The following is a 17385-nucleotide window of genomic DNA, read 5'->3' on the forward strand; positions in this document are numbered from 1 at the left end:
GTGCCCATGCTAGAAAGACCTGATGTAACTATAGAAATCACTACCAAATGTTTTTAGTAAAAACTACTAAGTACTAGAGAATACATTATAGCTCATCATATTAAAATACTTTGTTTTTGTTTTTTATTTATATTTTAGGAAATCTCAAGGGGAATATATTATTATTATTTTTTAATGTTTCAAGTTTTATTTAAATTCTAGTTAGCATATAGTGTAGTATTAGTTCTAGGAATAGAATTTAATGATTCATCATTTACATATAACACCCAAAAAAAGTTTATTTTGAGAAAGAGCAAGAAAGAGGGAGCAGGAGAGGGGCAGACAGAGAGGGAGAGGGAGAATCCTAAGCTGGCTCTGTGCTATCAGTCCCGATATGGGGCTCAGTCCCTCAAGCCATCAGATTATGACCTGAGCCAAAATCAGGAGCCAGAGCTGTCTTTTCCAACGTAGGAAATACAGTAGTCACTTTTTTTTTCTTGCTCAACTAATTGAAACATCTTCAGGGGCACCTGGGTGGCTCAGTTGGTTAAGCGTCTGACTTTGGCTCAGGTCATGATCTCGCAGTCCATGAGTTCAAGCCCCGTGTCGGGCTCTGTGCTGACAGCTCAGAGCCTGGAGCCTGTTTCAGATTCTGTGTCTCCCTCTCTCTCTCACCCTCCCCCGTTCATGCTCTGTCTCTCTGTGTCTCAAAAATAAATAAACATTAAAAAAAAAACATTCAAAACTCATAAATTTCATCAATGTAAAGACCAGCAGTCATTTTTTTCAGTGTTGAATAATCTTTTTTTCAAGTTTTTATTCAAATTCTAGTTAGTTAACATATAGTATAATATTTCAGGAGGAGAATTTGGTGATTCATTACTTACATATAACACCTGGTTATAATTAGTGACTGAGTCATCCAGGCACCTCAACAAGTGCCCTTCTTAATACCCATCACCCATTTAGCCCACACCTCCCACCCTCCCCTTCTAGCAGCCCTCAGTTTGTTCCCTATTAGATGAGAGTGTCTCTTAAGGTTGGCCTCCTTCTCTTTTTCTTTGCCCTATGTTCCTTCATCTGTTTCGTTTCTGAAATTCCACATATAAGTGAAATCATATGGCATTTGTTTTTCTCTGACTCACTTATTTGCTTAGGTTAGTATAATCTGTCTCCATCCATGTAGTTACAAATGGCAAAATTTCCTTCTTTTTTAAAAAAGTTTACTTTGAGAGAGACAGAGAGCACGAGAGAGAGGGCAAGTGGGGGAAGGGTAGAGAGAGAAGGAGAGAGAGAATCCCAAGCAGGCTCTGCACTGTGAACACAGAGTCCAACGTGGGGCTTCATCTCTTAAACTGAGATCATGACCTGAGCTGAAATCAAGAGTCAGATGCTTAACCTATTGATCTACCCAGGCCCTTCAAGATTTCATTTTTTTGATAGCTGAGTAATATTCCATTGTGTGTGTGTGTGTGTGTATACACACACTTACCACTTCTTTTTCCATTCATCAGGACATTTGGGCTATTGATAATGCTGCTATAAGTAATGGGGTACATGTGCCCCTTTAAATATGTATTTTTGTTTTCTTTGGTTAAATACCCAATAGTACAATTGCTGGCTCATGGGGTAATTCTACTTTTAACATTTTGAGGAAGCTTCATATTGTTTTCCAGAGTGACTGTACCAGTTGGCAATCCCACCAACTGCATAAGAGATTTCCTCTTTCTCTGCATCCATGCCAACACCTGTTGTTTACTCTGCTGTTAATTTTAGCTATTCTGACAGGTGTGAGGTGGTATCTCATTGTGGTTTTGATTTGTATTTCCCTGATGATGAGGATATTGACCATCTAACATAACCCTAGCATCTAACCCTTCATCAGATATATCATTTGCATATCTTCTCCCATTCTGAGGGTTGCCTTTTAGTTTTGTTGATTGTTTCCTTCACTGTGCAGAAGCTTTCTATCTTGATGAGGTCCCAGTAGTTCATTTTTGCTTTTGTTTCCCTTGTCTCAGGAGATATATCTAGTAAGAAGTTGCTATGACTGAGGTCGAAGAAGTTACTGACTGTGTTTTCCTATAGGATTTTGATGGTTTCCTATATCACATTTAGGTCCATCATCCATTTGGAATTAATTTTCACATAAGGTGTAAGAAAGTGGTTCAGTTTCATTTTTCTTCATGTCACTGTTCAGTTTTCTAAATACCATTTGTTGAAGAGACAAAATTGTTGGTGAGACAAATGGTATTTTTTTTTCCATTGGATATTCTTTCCTGCTTTGTCAAAAGCTTAGTTGCCCATGGGGGTGTGGGTCCATCTCTGGGTCTTCTATTCTGTTCTACTGATCTATGTGTCTATTTTTGTGCCAATACCATACTGTCTTGATGACTACAGCTTTTTAATATAGCTTGAAGTCTGGAATTGTGATGCTTCCAGCTTTCTTTTCTTTTTCAAGATAGTTTTGACTATTTGGGGTCTTTTGTGCTTCCATACAAATTTTAGGATTGCTTGTCCTGCCTCTATGAAAAATGCTCGTGTCATTTTGATAGGGATTGCATTGAATGTGTAGATTCCTCTTGGTAGTATAGACATCTTAACAATATTTGTTCTTTTAATCCATGAGCATGGGATGTTTTTCCATATCTGTGTGTCGTCTTCAATTTCTTTCATCAGTTTTTTATAGTTTTTGGAGTACAGATTTCTTACCTATTTGGTTAGGTTTATTCCTAGGTTTCTTATGGTGTTTGGTGCAATATACAAATGGGATAAATTCCTTGATTTCTCTTTCTGGCTGCTTCATTATTATATAAAAATACAACAGATTTTTGTAAATTGGCTTTGTATCCTGTGACTTTACTGAATTTGTGTGTGAGTTTTAGTAATTTTTTTTGGTGGAGTTTTCGAGATTTTCTACGTAGAGTGTTATGTCATCTGCAAAGAGAGAACATTTGCCGTCTTCCTTGCCAATTTGGATGCCTTTTATTTCTTCTTGTTGTCTAATTGCTGAGGCTATAGTTCCAGTACTATGTTAGGTAACAATGTGATATCCTTGTCTTGTTCCTGACTGTAGAGGAAAAGCTCTCAGTTTTTCCCTATTGAAGATGATATTAGCTGTGGCTCTTTGACCCACCATTGTAAATGGTCTTTATGATGCTGAAGCATGTTGTCTCTATCCCTACTTCGTTGAAGGTTTTTTATCAAGAATAGATGCTGTACTTTGTCAAATGCTTATTCTACATCTGTTTTGAGGATCATATGGTTCTTTTCTTTTATTAATGCGGTGTATCACATTGATATATTTGTGAATATTGAACCACCTTTGCAGCCCAGGAATAAATCCCACTTGACAGTGGTGAATTTTAATATACTGTTGGATTTGATTTGCTAGTATCTTGTTAAGAATTTTTGCTTCTATGTTCATGGAAGATATTGGTCTGTAATTCTCCTTTTTAATGGGGCCATTGTCTGTTTTTTTTTTTAATTTTTTTTAACGTTTATTTATTTTTGAGACAGAGAGAGACAGAGCATGAACGGGGGAGGGGCAGGGAGAGAGAGGGAGACACAGAATCGGAAACAGGCTCCAGGCTCTGAGCTGTCAGCACAGAGCCCGACGTGGGGCTTGAACTCACGAACTGCGAGATCATGACCTGAGCCGAAGTCGGATGCTTAACCGACTGAGCCACCCAGGCGCCCCAATTGTCTGGTTTTGTAATCAAAGTAATGCTGGCCTCATGGAATGTGTTTGGAAGTTTTCCTTCCATTTGTATTTTTTTGGAAGAGTTTGAAAAGAATAGGTATTAACTCTCCTTTAATTTTTTGGTAGAATTCTCCTGGGAAGCCATCTGTTCATAGACTTTTGTTTGTTGAGAGATTTTTGATTACTGATCCAATTTTTTTTTTTTTTTTTTTTTTTTTTTTTTTGCTGGTTATCGGTCTGTACAAGTACTCTATTTCTTTCTCTTTCAGTATTTGGTGGTTTATATATTTCTAGGAATTTTCTTTTAGAGTGTCCAATTTGTTGGCATATAATTACTCATAGTAATTCTCTTATAATTGTTTTATTTATGTGATGCTGATTGTGAGCTCTTCTCTCTATTGCATGGTTTTATTTATTTAGGTCCTTTCTCTTTTCTTGTTGATAAGTCTGGCTAAGGGTTTATCAACTCTTTTACTTTTTTCAAAGAACCAGATCATGGTTTCATTATCTACTCTGTTGGGGTTTTGTTTGTTTGTTTGTTTGTTTCTATATCTTTTATCTGCTCCAGTCTTTATTATTTCTCTTTTTCTGGCTTTAGGCTCCATTTATTATTCTTTTTCTAGTTACTTTAGGTGTAAGTTTAATTTGTATATTTAAGACTTTATTTGCTTCTTGAAGTAAGCCTGTATTGCTATATACTTCCCTCTTATGACCCCTTTTGCTGCATCCCAAAATTTTGAACTATTGTGTTTTCACGTATTTAATTTTTTTTTTTACTGTTTGTTTATTTTTGAGAGAGGGGTGGGATGGAGAGGCTGAGAGAAAGAGGGAGACAAAGAATCTGAAGCAGGCTGCAGGATCTGGGCTGCCAGCACAGAGCCTAACACAGGGCTTGAACTCATGAACCATGAGCTGAAGTTGGAATCTTAACCAACTGAGCCACCTAAGTGCCCCCCATATATTTCTTAAAATATTTCTTTTTAATTTCCTGGTGGACCCATTTATTCTTTAGTAGCATACTTTGTAACTTCCATGTACTGGTGTTATTTCTGAAAGTTTCCTGTTGACTTTAAGTTTCATATACTGGTCAGAAAAGATGTATGATATGATCTCAGTCCTTTGTACTTCTTGAGGCCTGATTTGTGACCTAGTATGTGATGTACTCTGGAGAATGCTCTATGTGCACTTGAAAAGAATGTGTATTGTACTGCTTTAGGGTGAAATACTCTGAAATATCTGTTAAGGCCATCTGGTGGGTGTGTCATTCCAAGCCATTGTTGCTTGTTGATTTTCTTCTTAGATGATCTTTCCATTGTTGTAAGTGGGGTGTTAAAGTTCCCTACTATTTTTGTATTATTATCAATGAGTTCCTTTATGCTTATTAATTGTTTTATATATTTGGGTTCTTCCAAGCTGGGGACATAAATACTTACAAGTGTTAGATCTTGTTGGATAGACCCCTTTATTATGATATAGTGCCCTTCTTCCTCTCTTGTCACAGTCTTTCATTTAAAATCTCATTTGTCTGATTTAAGTATTGCTATTCCATCTTTCTTTTGATGACCGTTAGCATGATAAATCATTCTCCATCCCATCATTTTCAATTTAGAGGTGTCTTTAGGTGTAAAATATGTCTCTTGGCAGCACGCAGATGGGTCTTATTTTTTTTTATTCATTCTGATACCCTATGTCTTTTGATTTGAGAATTTAGTCTGTTTACATTCAGAGTGATTATTGATCTATATAAATTTTGTGCCATTGTATTACCTGTAAAGTTGTTTCTGGAGATGTTTTTCTGTTCCTTTATGGTCTTTGCCACCTTTGGTCTTTCTTAACCACTCAAAGAGCCTCCTTTAATATTTCTTGGCAGGGCTGGTTTAGTGGTCACAAACTCCTTTAATTTTGGTTTGTCTGGGAAACTCTTTATCTCTCCTATTCTGAATGACAGCCTTGCTGGATAAAGTATTCTTGGCTGCATATTTTCCCCATTCTGTACATTGACTCTATCATGGCAGTCCCTTTCAGCCTGCCAAGTTTCTGTGGATAGGTCTGCTGCTAACCTTATTATCTCTTACCTTATTACCTCTTATCTCTTGTAAGTTAGGATTTCTTTTCCCTTATTGCTTTTAGGATTTTTTGTCTTATCTGTATGTTTTGTAAACTTTACCACAATAAGTCTTGGTGTTGGCCTGCTTTTTTTATTTTGGTGGAAGCTCTCCCTGCCTCCTGGATTTGGATGTTTGTTTCCTTCCCCAGATTAGGGACGTTTTCACTATAATTTGCCCAAATAAACCTTCTGCCCCTTTTTCCCTCCCTTCTTCTGACACGCCTATGATTAGAATGTTACTTTGCCTTATGGAGTCACTGAGTTCCCTAAGTTTACATTTATAACTCAATGTATTTCTTTGTCTATTCTTGTTTGCAGCTTCATTATTTTCCTTAATTTTATCTTCCATATCACTTATTCATTCCCCTGCTACTTCCTACTTGTGGTCATTATAACCAGGTGCTTATAACCATATTGATTATAGCATTTTTTTTTTTATTTTGGTCTGACTAGTTTTTAGGTCTTTTATCTCTGCAGCAAGCGACTCCAGGTTGTCTTCTGTGCTTTTTAGAGCCCAGCTAGTATCCTTTATCCTTATGATTGTTGTTTTAAATTTGGGATCCGGCATATTATATCTTTTTCAATTAGATCCCTGGCCATGATCTTTCCTTGTTCTTTCTTTTGGGATGAATTCCTGCATCTTGGCATTTTACCTAGGCTTATGTCGTCTTCTCTGTATTAGGAAATACTGTTATGTTTCCTACTCCTGAGAATATTGGCTTTATTAGGAACAGGCCATATAGTGTCCAGGGCCTGGTGCTTCAGGCAGTGTTTCTGTCTGTGCTGTGTGCCCTCTGCTGCTGGGCTTTGGCTGCTCCTTCCTTCAGGTCAGTTCTTCTGCAGATTTTCTCTTTGACCGTAGTGGGCAGTGTTCGGACCTTTTCCAATGTGTGGTGAATTTTAACTAGGTAAGCTCTGTTCTTCTTGTTCAAAGAGGCCTGAGTATGTTTCCACTAGAGCTGAAGCTTTGCAGCACTCTATGGTCAGTAAACTTGGTGTGTGCAGGGGGATTGTGCTGATCTTTTGGGGGTGGGCCCTCTGCTCTAGTTTTCAGGCACATTTGTCCTGGTAAAGAAGCATCTGCAGAGTTCAGGGGGGCAGGGCTTCGTGTTAAGTGTCTCAGGCCTCCACTGTGGGTGCTGTGCTACTTCCTGAAGTCAATTTGTGCTGATGGGTGAGGGAAAAAAATGGCACCAGCCGTCTCCATTGACCCCAGAGAAGGGAGTTTGTGTCTACGCTTCTCTAGGAAACCCTCCTAGAAGAGTGGACAATCTCCCCTCATGTGTCTCAGGCATCCCTCAAAATCCTGTCTTCACCCTGTCTGGGGACCATCTGCCTCTGACGCCAACAGTGTAGTGTGTCTGTGTTTTATCTCAGGCATGCCAGAGTTTCAGAACTCTAAACTTTAGGGACTCAGCATGGTGCAGATGCATGCTGGTCCTCTGGGGGAGGACCTCGCTGCTCTGGGGATGCTACTGATTCATCCCAGATGGGGAGCTACACTAATGTGCAGGAGTTTGGAGTTTGAGTAAAGTTCAGCAGAGCCAGAGTTTAGGTTCACTGCCCTCAGCAGACGTTTCTGCTCCTCTGCTTAAAGTACTGGGCAACACACTGGTGAGCAGTGGCTCTTTTGTCCCCTGAGAGGCAATGCCATTTCTCCTAGATGCACTGCAAGAAGGGGGAACCATCTCTCTCAGTGTGTCCCAGGGGATCCTCAGATTGTACTATACACTCCTGGGCCTTTGCCCTCCTTCTTCACAGGAGCACTGACGCGCCTGCCAGGTTCCTCACTGGCCATGGCATGGACTTCTAAATCTTTGAGCTCAGCTGGTCGTAAAAACTCACAATAATCAGCCCCTGTCACTTTCCCAGTCAATGGTTTTGGGGAATTTTTTCTTGTGTAATCCCCTGTGCACTGCATATGAACGGTTTCTCTGTCTCTCTCTCCTTTCTCTGTGATCAGGGTTCCCTCCCCTCTCAGCACCTGCTATTCCTTTTTCCCTCAACTCACATTTCCATACCTCCTACCTTCCATGAGTGGTCTCTTCTCTGCCTCTAGTCGTGCAGTTTGTTCTCTCGGTCCCCAGATCAATTTTGGGGGTATTCAGGAGGATTTTATCTGTACCCAGCCATGTTCAAGGGATGAAGCAACCAGAGGGTCTTCCTTCTACTCCACCATCTTAAACACACTCTTCATTATGTTAAAGTATTTTTGATATGATTGTGGTTTGCATGGCTTAATAGGAACACATGTATTAAGGGGAAGAAAAAAGAAGATGAAATTGGAGAGATGGATAGTTTACAGTTAAGGATGGCATTAAATGTCAGGCTAAGAACCTTCAGACCTGAACTGATGAGCGGATGGGGTATGGTGAGAAGATGGAAAGGGCAGGGCTTCTGTGGTTTTCTTGGCATTTGCACCAGAACTTGGTCATGTGTTAGCAGTGTGTGTAACTGACTAGAGCAAAGAGTGTGAAATTGGAGAACAAATTTGGGAGGCTAGCACACTTGTCAGGGCTAGACACTGGGAATTTTAACTAGACAATGAAACAATTACTGGGGTCAGTCTGGAATATGTGAACTACACATTAATATACATAGTATGTAATAAATTTTTATAATTTATACTATATATAATTTAAAATATACAGTATTTTATAAAATATAATAAATATTAATAAGGCAGGCCCATAGGGGCACCTGGGTGGCTCCGTTGATTAAATGTCTGACTTTGGCTCAGGCTGTGATCTCGCAGTTCATGAGTTCAAGCCTTGCATCGGGCTCCATACTGGCAGTGCAGTGCCTACTTGGGAATCTTTCTGTCCTTCTCTCTCTGCTCCGCCCACACTTGTGCATGCGCGCTCTCTCTCTCTCTGAAAACAAATAAACTTTAGGAGAAAGGCATGACCATTAAGTACTAGTCAAAAAGAGAAAATGCCAAATAAACAGACAGTTAAAATAAAAAAAAATGAGAGTATGTTTATAGCTATAATTATAACTTGGGTTCTTTTCACACAGTGATATATAGAAAGTTACTTTGCATTAATTATCTACAATAGCTAGGAATTATTATAAAAGTAAATTAATGTTATCTTAATAAATAAAATTTATAAAAATAAATAAAATTTATAAAAATAAATAAAATGTTGTTTTAATCTCTACAGTATTTATTTCTTATAAGTTTTTGTTTCCCAAATAACTTGAGATTTTTGTTTTCCCAGTGTAGCCTGCATCTGTTAAGTAATTCAAATCCTCTTTAGGGTAGGGAGAATAACACGCACATCTAAAGTCCTCAGTAACTGGTTGTCAATGGGTTATTCAAGTGGGAGCAAAGGGGCATTACTGAAATACTAGAACCTTGCTGATGTTAATACAGTTTTTAGATGCCTCAATACCAGGTCATCTTATACTTTACTGAATGCAACAATATTTTTTTTTATTTTTAGTGTTTATTTTTTATTTTTGAGAGATGGAGTGTGAGTGAGGGAGGGGCAGAGAGAGGGAGACACAGAATCCAAAGCAGGCTCCAGGCTCTTAGCTGTCAGGACAGAGCCCGATGCAGGGCTCAAACTCACAAACCAGGAGATCATGACCTAAGCCGAAGTTGGATGCTAAACCCACTGAGCCACCAAGGCGCCCCTGAATCAACAAATTTTGTCAACAGTGGGCAACTCAGTGCAGCTGGGGTTAGGGATTTAGAAGCGATCAATATTATTCATCCCTACAATTTTTTTTCTTTCAGTACTTTTGCTTCCATCTTATTGGTCAGCTACACATGGATTATTACCACACATCATTTATAATCTGCATGTCCTCAGTATCTGTCTCTTCAAAGTTGTAATATGAATTTCAATAAACCTATGGCATATATTCTAATCTACATATAAAACATGATTTTTCCCTCATCTTGGTTTGAATACATTTCATTATTGATGACATCATATGCAGTCCTTAGTTTCATTTATCTTTATTTTTTTTATTATATAAAGAACATATTGCAAGAGAATTTATGATTTCATAGTTCATGCTCAAGGCTTTTCTTCACAATTGATAGCACACAAACATCAAGGAATATTGAAATTCATTTTCATGATGACCCTCGTCTTTTACAATAAGCCATATCACCTTTAGCTTACACTGCAAAGATAAAAATGATTGGCAGAAAAGACAGACATTTACCATTTATGTGAAGGACAAAGCTATATTTTCAAAAATGTTCACTATGGCTAGAGAACAGGAGTGCTTTTTGAAATAAAGCCTTGCAAAAATCAAAGGGTAATATAGTTCAACTTAACTCACTATTTTTATAGACACGCCTCAAACCCAGAAATTTTTTATATACATTAAATTAAACATTCTATTTTAAACAGGTCCATCATTTGTAAAACCACAAACTAGTTGGAATGAATCTATACTGCTTAATAGAATCATTGACTTTTCACATTATGGAGTAGTCAAAGCACCTGTGTTCACATTCTATTATTAGTTATTTGATCTGGATATAATTACCTGTATATTTTATCAATGTCTCAATCTATAAAATAGGGGTTATAATAGTAACAATTTTGTAAATGTGTATGTATTCACTTAGTTTATTCCTAAACATTCTATACCTCAATAAATGACATTATTATAATAATAAATTATACTTCCTTAGAAAAAAGAAGGGTTTACAGTAAATCCATGTCTATCCTTCATTACTGAAAAGATGCACAAAGAAACTTCTAAAACCTTAACTATGACCACATACATTTAACATCATCCCGCTAAGTCAGTCAGCTTTGATGTGCCATTAACCTCTCCCAAGAATATTGTATTTCTAAAATTCTTAAAGTTGAAATAGCATAGAATTTCTTACTCAGTTAGAAATTAAGCTTGATGTAATAGAAAAAAGACTTTCTCAGTATAAAGAAAGAAAAAGACAGGCAAATACTAATTGTCTGATCCCTAGTTCTATGCCTCCTTCAGTCAAACCTGGAAACCCTAGCTATTCTCAACAGACACCGTCCTTTTATCTCAATTTTTGGAGACCTTATCATAACTTTAAATTGTGAAAGAAATATAAACAATTTTCAAAACAGTTCATACTGTAAAATATACTTTTCTTCTTTGGCTGAAATGTACTCATGCCAATTGTAGCTTACAGAAAAATAGTGGCTTTAATTCTGCTTATACAGACACAAATGTTTATTCTTTTAATAGAGTACTAACAATGAATATAATTATGTAGTGCAGATTTTGCATGGCTTCAAGTTACTACTGCAGAAAAATCTTGCATTTAATCATAGTAATAAATTCATTAATTTCAAATATCATTTTTCTTACTTGAAAGTACAAATACATTAATATACCCTCAAAAGAGAAATAATATATGATGTCTTCTATGCCAAAGAAACATTTTAAAATTCAACAAAAATTAATAATCATATGTTGCACGAAGCAATTATACTTTGCCAATGTTCATTGCAGGGAACAGACCACAAAGTAATCTTTTGTTTCTCACAAATTTATTTAATCACGGGCCCTCTATTCATCCTCTGCCTCTACCTACACTCCCATTTTTCTTGTGCCATGACTAAATAGCATTGCATGGAACACATTCTGGAGACAGTAATATTGATTATCAATCTAATTATGGCAAAGATTATAGCTATGTTGTTATTGAACTTCAGATAGTTTCTTCATAAATTATAACAAAGAAAATGAAACCAAAGCTATACATTTATTATGAACAAATGATAAATATTTTTTTCAAACTCATATAGAAAATAAAGGTAAGTTTCCCATATTAGTTATAGGGGATTTTTTAGGGGATCCTTAAAAAAAGATTCAACTGTCAATAAATTTCAAAATATGTAAATCAAACCGCATAAAACCTACAGCGATGTGTTGCATTTTCTGAATGGTCCTTTATTTAACACATACTTCAGAATCATTTGAGCAGATTGTTGAAAACATCCCTCTTTGTACCCTACTTCACATCTACTAAATTGCTGAGAGTTGGTGCCCAGACATTTGTGATTTAAACTATCTTCCCAAGTGATTTCTTATACACACTGTAGATTGAGCACTACTGTTCCTATAAAGATAAATAGCATTAAAATTTAGTTTAACACATGTGATTAAATTTATATTTAGACGTGTGTAATCGATCATGCTGTAAAAGGCTATAATTTACACTTCTGAAGCTGACAATATTTTGAGGTAAATATCTTTGTTTAAATCAATATTAATGATATAATAAAAGTATTTTTCAATAAGTAGGGTATTTTTAATAATTAAGTGAATTTACCTGACTAAATATTCCAAATCCAGTGTCTCAGGAGAGGAAGCATTTTTGAAATTTGAAATTGTTGCCTTAAATTTGTGTTTCCTTCCTATTTTTTTTTTTTGGTGGGGGTGTCTCTGTTTAGAGTTAAGTAAGCTGAAAATGGTCAATTAGTTTTATTCTATTCTCTAGGAGTCAGAGATAAGTAAACAGAAATAGTATACACAATATTATGCTTGCCTTTCAGTTAGAGGGAAGGTAGGTTCAGGATACAAGATATAATTAAGCATAATGGAATCAATTCATCTATTTAAACTAAAATGGGAGAATAATTTTTTTTAAATGGAAGAATAATTTAAATCCATTTTATTTTATTACAATGAATACATATTTTAAATTTAACCTCATAAAGCCTTTTAGGAAATGGATGGAAATATAAATAAAATTGTAGGTATAATTAATATATGAGAAAAATATTAAGTATGGCAATTACTAGGGAATGATATTTTGGTGGTGTCTAGGCAAAGAGTATGAGTCTTATTAAAAATGGAGAAATGAGCATTTAACAAGAGCTAAAAGCCACCTTTAATAACAGGCATACTGCCAACCATATAAAATGAGATGCTGGGGTTTAATTGGCCAAGGGGAGACGGGAGTGTGATGTCTTCAGAAGAAATCTATTTTTCAGAACTCTAGTGAGGCACACGGGAAAAATAATATGGGAAGTCACCTCTGTGAAAGCATAAATTGAAAGCTTCATTAGTGTCTTCATTTGGACTGGCAAAGTATCCTCAAGAAAATCTCCCTAAGGGCAGAATCTAAGGATTAAAATATATGTAGCAATATCTGTTTTCTCAGATAATATATAAATGAATTTCCATGAATGAACTTTAAGTGCAGGAAAAAAGGAACATAAAACAATTGTTCCAGGTGGTTTTGTTTTGTTTTGCAAAAAGCTATCTTAAGTATCTGTGTAATCACTGCTTTATCTATCTAAAGTTCAATTTCCCAGAATGACATCACATTTCATTATTTATTGTGGTAGACTGAATGAATGTACCATTCTAATTCCCGAACTTGTAATGACAAAACTTTATTTGTGATTTTCTTGGTACCTTTAGATTTTATTTAGGGGTGGTGATGGTAATGCTCCATTTATCCAGAAAAATCAGGCACACCCTTTGACTTTTATGCTTATCCCCAGGAAGGTGACAGCCTTGAGTCCTGTAAGATATGATTAAGTTAAGGATCTTGAAATAGAGAGATTTTATAGTAGATTAATTTTGTTGATCTGATATAATCACAGGACCCTCATAGGAAGGAGGCAGGAGATGAGAGAGGGTGAGGCAGTGTGATGATGGATGCACAAAATGGGATGATGTATGCTGAAGATAGTGGGGGGGACAATAAGCCAAGGAGTACAGTTGGTCACTAACAGTTGAAAAGGGGAAGGATTCTTTCCTCAGAATCTCCAGAGGAACCAGCACACTATTGACACCTTGAAGTTTACACATTGAACTTCTTTTTTATTATTATTATTTTTTTAATGTTTATTTATTTTTGAGAGAGAGAGCAGGATGGGGGGCAGACAGAGGGACACACAGAATATGAAACAGGCTACAGTCTCTGAGCTGTCAGCACAGAATCTAACGTTGGGCTCAAACCCATGGACCATGAGATCATGACCTGAGCTGAAGTCTGACGCTTAACTGACTGAACCACCCAGGCGCCCCCATTGTTTTTTTTTTAATGTTTATTTTTGAGAGACAGAGTGAAAACTGATTTTGAACTTCTACCCCTTCAGACCAATAAAAGAATAAATGTGTGTTGTTTTAAGCAACTAGTTTGTAGTGATTTTTTAAGGAAAAGCTTAAAATTTTGTTATGGAATGTTTTTATTTAATTTTGACCACATTTAATTTTAATAAATATTTTAATATTGAAAATATGTGGGAAAATTATGACTATAAATTATACATTTCAAAGAAAAAATAGGCAGGTTGATATAATGAAAAATAGTACAAATTTGGGGAGCTTTATATTTGTGTATTTTATCTATTTTATTTTTATTTATTAAGGTATACTATATATATACTATATATTATTGAGGTATACTGTATGTGTATATATATGTATATGTATGTATATATATATATATATATATGTATATACATATATAAGTGCAAATGTTTAATGCATAAAATTTGATGAGTTCAGACATATGCAAATAGCCATGATATCACCATAATCAAGGGAATAGACATATCCAATACTTTCCAGAGTTTCTTTGCGTCTCCCCTTTTTTGTCGTTAGCACATATAACATGAGATGTACCCTCTTAAAAATTTTTGAAGTGCACAGTATCATATTGTTAACTAAAGGCACTCGGTTACACGGTAGTTGTCCAGAACTTAACTCATCTAACCTAACAACTTTTTTTTTCTTTTTATAGCAGCAATAGAAAATCAGTACTGTTATTAAATAAGAGCTCAATTTTTATTAATTCATGAAAACCTACCCTATTTTTTTCTGTTTATCCTTCCATACCAGCAAGTAACTCTCCTTTAAATTATCAGAGTTGTAATTTTAAATTTATTTTGTATGAATGTTTGTGATTAAATTCAAAGATTCTCCCTTGAGTTCCATGTTGAGTGTCTACAGTTTGGTTTGGCTTTGTTATCTCTCTACGACCTAACACGTTGTCTGTATGTATTCACATGCTGGGTCTTCATGTTAAATGAGTGAATGAATGAAGAGAAATACAGTTGTCCCTTGAACAACACAATTGTGAATAGTGTGGTTCCACTTAGATGAAGATTCTTTCAATAAATTCCATATACTACTATAAATATATTTTATCTTCTTTATGATTTTCTTAATAACATTTTCTTTTCTTTAGCTTACTTTATTATAAGAATAGAGTATATTATACATATATGTCACATACTAATTATGTGTTAATAAGCTGTTTAGGTCATTGCTAACGCTTCCAGTCAAAAGTAGGCTATGAGTAGTTATGTTTCTGGGGAATCAAAAACTATTCGTGGATTGTCGATCCTGCAGAAGGTTGATAACCCCAATCCCGAAATTGTTCAAGGGTCAATTGATAAATGAAATCAGATAACATAAATAAGAATTTTCTTTTACTTACTCCCTAGCATGGGTAAAGCAGGAATGCTTCTTTAGGGAAAGTGAGGCTGAACACAATCAGCTTACCCCCGCCCCCCAAGAAAATACAGTTTATAGTATTACTTCAATCTGCTTATCAGTACGTTAAAAAATCCTGAATTGAAGATGAATTTCCTCTAGATCCTAGTGGAATTTGAAATCCTTTTTTTATTTACGTCACAAAATGTAAATTCATGGAAGGGAGAACATTTGAATATTAAACTATTTTTAGCTATTAGTAACAGTGTATTTTATTTCATTTTAATTTTTTAACGTTTATTTTATTTTATTTTTTATTTTTTTGAGACAGAGAGAGAGCATGAACGCGGGAGGGGCAGAGAGAGAGAGGGAGACACAGAATCGGAAGCAGGCTCCAGGCTCCGAGCCATCAGCCCAGAGCCCAATGCGGGGCTTGAACTCAGGGACCGCGAGATCGACCTGAGCCGAAGTCGGACGCTTAACCGACTGAGCCACCCAGGTGCCCCAATAACAGTGTATTTTAAAATAAGAATTGGGTTCAATTCTTGTGATAATGCTACTCTTCAATGAAAAGACCATGATTCAGTTCTAACTACTATGAAGAAGAGAGGGAAGGAAAAAAGAAGGTCTCAGATTGCAGTACAGTTCTAAGGGAATTTCAGCAAAATCAGTTAGGAGGCCTCATGCCAAGGCCACCCACTGAGGCTGTCCAACGTTTCGAAGGAACAGGCCTATCTTAGTAACCTTGCTATGCTCAGTCAATTGATTTGAGCAGCCTGTAGAATGTGTGGCTTTAGGGATTCCTGGGTGGCTCAGTTGGTTAAGCGTCCGACTTAGGCTCAGGTCATGATCTCACAGTTCATGAGTTTGAGCCCAGCGTCGGGCTCTGTGCTGGTGGCAGCTCAGAGCCTGGAGCCTACTTTGAATTCTGTGTCTGCCTCTCTCTCTCTACCCCTTGTCTGTTGAATCTCTCTCTCTCTCTCTCTCTCTCTCTCTCTCAAAAATAAATAAAACATTAAAAAAGTAATTTAAAACATTAATAAAATTAATTTAGTGTAAACATGAGGTAACAATAGAGTGCAGCAGCTGGGGATATTAATCAATTATATTATTTAATGTAAGAGATTCCAGAGGCGTATTTTCATGGCTGTCAGGGGTCTGTTTTATAATGTGTATGGCCTTTCAATGTTAGGAGCTTATTTTGATGATAAAAGAGTGGATGGGTAGGGAAATTATAGCATGAACTAATAAAGCCCAGTAATCGGCACCAGAGACCAAAAGAACATTTTCTTAAAAGGTTCATTTTCATCGTCTGAACACACACGCAGTTTTCCATTAAAATATTTGAGAGTGTATGTTTTCATGCTATTAAGTTGAGCCTAAATTAATAAGATTAACTTCTTCATTCATACCTAGACATTTTATTTTAAAAAGGAACTAAAAATGTCAACATTTTACTAGGGTTTATGTATCATCCTTTATGACCTAATAAATGACATTGTATCAACTTGCAAAAAATATAAACTGCTTTAGGTCAGAGAACAGCATTTTCCAATAATTCATTTACAAATGTTGGTGTATACACAAATAACACTATATATACACCATAATAACATATAATATGTATTATATATACTATAATAACATAATAATATGATGGATGTTAGGAAGAAATAAAAGCAACTGAGTTACAGTAAGGGTAAAATTAAAATTAATACCAGTAAGCAAAAATGAAGTTCCTTTTCACTATAGCCAAGAGCTTCCCCCTACCTTACATATAGTAACAATTATCTTTTGGTCTTTTAAGTTATATTGTTATTGGGAATAATGTAGGTTTTAAGCTGTTGAAAGACTTGTATACAACATTTGAAGGTGGGATATATTATGTCTCTGTTTATGTTCATAAAAAGCAAAAACCAAGACATATGTCTTTTGGAAGATATCACTGAATACTGTTAATATACGTACAGAAAAATCTACAGTCACATGAAAAACCATCATTTCAGATTTCATACCAATACAGTGCCTTATTCAGCCATAACACATTCTTTGATGTTAAGCAGATTTATATAAATTTATGATAAACACTAATACTATTTTTGTTGTGAAAATATTTTTCTTGCATTTAATTATGAACTATCATCTATTCCATGGAAATGATTTATAAACATAGACCTTTTGT

The sequence above is a fragment of the Prionailurus viverrinus genome, chromosome A1 (genome assembly GCF_022837055.1).
Source record: "Prionailurus viverrinus isolate Anna chromosome A1, UM_Priviv_1.0, whole genome shotgun sequence".
NCBI classification, from domain to species: domain Eukaryota; kingdom Metazoa; phylum Chordata; class Mammalia; order Carnivora; family Felidae; genus Prionailurus; species Prionailurus viverrinus.